Genomic DNA, 4,387 nt, shown 5'->3' on the forward strand with positions numbered 1-4,387 from the left:
CGTACAGGTGCTTTGCATTAATTTGGTCGGAGCAGCCCTTAAATTAATGTTGTGCCTAGCAAAATGAAGTCATTCTAAATATGCCGTTCGGATATATATTTTACCAAATTATAGATATTCATTTCAGTTTGTATAATAAATGTCTATCAACACTACCTTTAGGCTGTATTGCTCTTATTAGATTGGTGTTCAGGGGAACCATCTGGTGGAAGTGAATACTGTACAGAGTTCCGAAGCTCCGACAATTGCTACAACGATATTTCTTGTTCTACATTTAGGGCGAGCATTTGCGAAGCGGGTAAACTATTTTTTACATTACAATGACAAAATCTATAGTTTTCAGTCGCATTGCTATAATAGTAATAGCAAAACAATGACAGCAATAGGAACAACGTGATAATGATCAGGGAACAGTTAAATTACACTGATTCCTGAAAATGATGATGATGATGATGATGATGATGATGATGATGATGATGATGATGATGATGATGATGATGATGATGATGATGATGATAGTTAGTCATAGGGCTGTAATGTATACTCTAGTGGCAGTAAAAATAGTGACAGTAGGCTCTAGTAGCAGAAGTAGTAGTAGTAGTAGCATTATAAATAGTAGCAGCAGTAGAAGTAGCAGCAGTAGCTGTATCAGCAGCAGCAGTAGCAGTAGCAGCAGCAGCAGTAGTAGCGTAGCAGTAGCAGTAGTAGAAGACAATTATAATAATTATAGGCCCACTGTGTCTTCATATTAAATTATCGACTGCTGCTGAGGGAATGAATAGCCTATAAAAGAGTTTCTATTACAAAAATTGTATTAGATTGAATTACGATCTCATTGATAAAAATTATCCAGCTCGGTATGAAAGAACGAACGTAGCATAGTTGATCTCATTCACAAGTAACTGTCATCACTCAAATTATAGAATGTTGGAGCTTAATATGTATGGTGCAATAATATATATCATGTAATAAAGATGTATTTTTTTTGTATAAAGTATATGAATTAATACAATCACGTGATATCAGCCTACAAACAATCATAATATAAAATCATTATTTTTGCGTAGATATACATCCGACTGATGGCGCCCTCTGGGAACAACGGAGATATTTTGTAAATAGGGAAAGTGTCGCATATTCGACAGCAAAATCTAGATGCAACGAGATGGGCATGGAATTGGCATCTATCACGTCACAATATGAAATGGATATAGTCTTGGAAGCCATACGTTTAGCTCAGGGATCTGGGAACCATTATTACATCGGCTATAATGACATTACGACTGAAGGAACTTACGTTTGGGATTCGAGTTCAGCCCAGATATTAGGTTACGAACGTAAGTGTTTAAATAATATGTGTTTACTCTTAAAAAATTACAGCAGAACTCCAAAATCATAATCTTTTTAGCCGATTTAGGTCTGGAAGTGATATTTCCTAAACAAAAAATAAATAGCGTTCCAGACGTAGGACATAGCGAAAGCTCAGAAGAAACTCATTCTTTTCTTTATTAAAGTTTGTAGGCAAACCCGTCTTAACATCACACAAACATTAATGTATTAATTTATGCAATTGAGGTTAAAGAGAGTTTAAAGAGAGGAGTTATGTTCAGTAGGCTAACCTGGGGGTAACCACGGTGTGTCAGCTCAACCATGGTGACCTTGTTTATTTCCATCGCTCATCTCTGTGTGTTTCACTCTCAAGTGTTGAACTGCAATTTACAATCACACCATTTTATAGATGTTTGTTATAGATTATATATATTTTTTCCACGAAATGGCTTGTAGTGTACGCGTTATAAAATGAATAAAAACTACAATATTGCAGCCTTATTCGGAAGAGGTTCGATAATCTACAATAGTGAACATAGACCACAGTGCAGCCTTTGTGGGGGAGGGGGGATTGGTTTTTGATGCATTGTCCAATTCACAACCAAAAAAGACCCCACTGAATGGCTTAGTTTTCATCTTTTTGTTTAGTGAGTTTTTGACTCCGATGAATTTCAGGCCTGCGTAGAACATTTGTAATATTTTCATTCTGTTTCTTTTCATATTATTAAACTATGGTAATTGGTAAGCAGCATGGTGGACAAGTGCTGTATTCGACGATTCGACAGACTGTACTATTCTGAGAAGTTCAAGTTCTTACTTGGATTGGTCTTCAGTGCCATGCAGTAATAATCACTATCACGTATGTGAACTAGGTAAGATAGAATATGCCAAATGTAGTAATAATTGTGGTTTATCTATTAATTTTTACATTGTAACCAGGGGCAGATCCTGGAATTCAAAATAGAGGGGCCTACATTTACCAGCTTGTACCTACAAGCTATTACATAGCTTAAGAACTGTATTATTTCGGACAGAAGCCTGTACTAAGGCTAATTTTGCAAACTAAACAGGGGCGTCAAGTCGAGATAAGCTTATCTTCTCGAGATTAAGCCCATTGGGCTTCAATTCGAAGTTTACGGTATATGAAGAAGACGTGTCCACATGTGTTTCGAAACATAAAATATAATATATCATAACGGTTATGAAACACAAATACGTAAGATGTTGACTTTAGAAACACTAAAATTAGTGTTTCTAAAGTTAACATAATACGTTACCGTTAAGCTATGTTTTTAATCTTATTAATTTACATTACGTTTGATAAAAATTGGTATAAATAAGTTTAATTTATTTTAATTTTTTGAAATCATTATCATTCTCTTAAGAGGGGGCTGACAACTATGAGTTCGTAAAAGACGGAGTTGCTGTCGACGTGGATCCCAATGAACGAAATACATGTGTTGAAGGACATAATCTGCGAGAAATCGAAGTGCGTAGCCTAATAGAATGTATGGCGTCATGCTTATTGGAAAGTGGGTGTTTATCTCTCAACTACTACTCTAAACCACCATACGCTGACGTCACCAACTGCAAACTGAAAGATATTCTCAGATCGGACTACCCGAGGGATGTGTTTACAATGCGTTCATGTGAATATTATGATTTCAAATGAATATAAACAATTATTGTAATAAAACTGAATACCGAATTTTTTAGAATAAACCCCTATTCTTAACAAGGGTTTTTGAGGGGGCGTTTATTCCAAGGATGCTGCTTTCATTAGTTTTGTTTGCAGTCATTTATGGTGGGGGGGGTGGCTTTTATTTGAGGAATAAACAAACGCAATGTGTGTTTATTCGAGGGAGGCGTTTATTACAAATGAGGCTCTGAAGGGAGGGGGTGTTTAATCGAGGGGCTTTCTTTTAAAGGGGGAATTAATTTGGATAAATACTGTACTATTTTTTTTTTACTACGAAAGATTAAGAAAGTTCCATTGTAAAATGTTAAATATAAATCATTATACAGAAATAGCACTTTCTTGATATGACGAAATAGCGTTACGTTAATATTTTCTAATAAAACTTTTTTTTAGATATAGACCACTTTATAGAGCGTAACATGTAACTAAGTGGCAGTACAACAATTAGCTTGATAGTATTATACAGCTTGTATTATAAACTATCAATCTTGCTATGCTTGTCAAGTAAATTATTATTTTTATAACATTTTCTAGCAAGTAAGCTGACATTTAGGGCCCACTGAAACTGAAAATAATGTGATGCTTTACAAATAAGCCCCATTATGGGGATTAATGGGTGGAAATGTTTTTACTCGTGAGAAAATAATTATACGTTGTCCAACATTTGAACCACAAAGTTATATCTCCACATGATAATTGCTTGTTATTAGCAAAGATACTAGAAACACAAGAGAGAGTTCTCCACAGAAAAAAAAAATGTTCCACCAAAATGCATGGTGGGAATACAAACAATGGGGCGCCGTGTAGGGCTGGATCTAAACAACTTCTGCCACCGTTACATAAATGTGAATATATAACTTCCTCTGGAGGTTGAAATCCTTGCCATTATCCATGAGATACAAACAAGTAGGCATAAATAAATAAAAACAATAAGAAGACACAAAAGCGCAGAATCGTATGACCGATAAAGTTTTCCTCCATTAGTGGAAAAAGAAGGGCGCCGTGTGCGTCTGGATATACCAAGCAATAGCCTGGGTTCCAGGCCCTAATTTTAGGTTACTCACTCTTATTGCACTTAGTGCGCGCCATACCTAATTTAATTGGCGTCCCATACCCGATTTCTTTTTTTTTCGAATTAGGGCCTGGGCAAACGATTCATGCGTGCAATTTCCCACATCAAATTTGATGTGGGATATCGTATGAATGACTGATTTTGTAAATCACGTGATTTGCTAACTTCATGCATATTAATCAATCTTGGTAAATTTTCAAAATTGAAGATGCGGATGTCTCGACTAGAACAAGCTCCAGCTCCCTTTTGGCTACCTACTTGAATTAAAACAGTTAGTATAATAGTTC

At 35.6% G+C, this 4,387-nt stretch overlaps 1 protein-coding gene across 1 annotated transcript in view; it reads left to right on the plus strand.

Moving 5' to 3' along the window:
• Positions 1-4,387, plus strand: part of LOC117112101 (macrophage mannose receptor 1-like) — a gene marked incomplete in the record, with an annotated part of 48,694 nt that overhangs the window by 16,656 nt on the left and 27,651 nt on the right.

This window comes from Anneissia japonica, unplaced genomic scaffold (genome assembly GCF_011630105.1).
Source record: "Anneissia japonica isolate Jap-2015-1 unplaced genomic scaffold, ASM1163010v1 scaffold3934_len446420_cov169, whole genome shotgun sequence".
Taxonomy (NCBI): Eukaryota; Metazoa; Echinodermata; class Crinoidea; order Comatulida; family Comatulidae; genus Anneissia; species Anneissia japonica.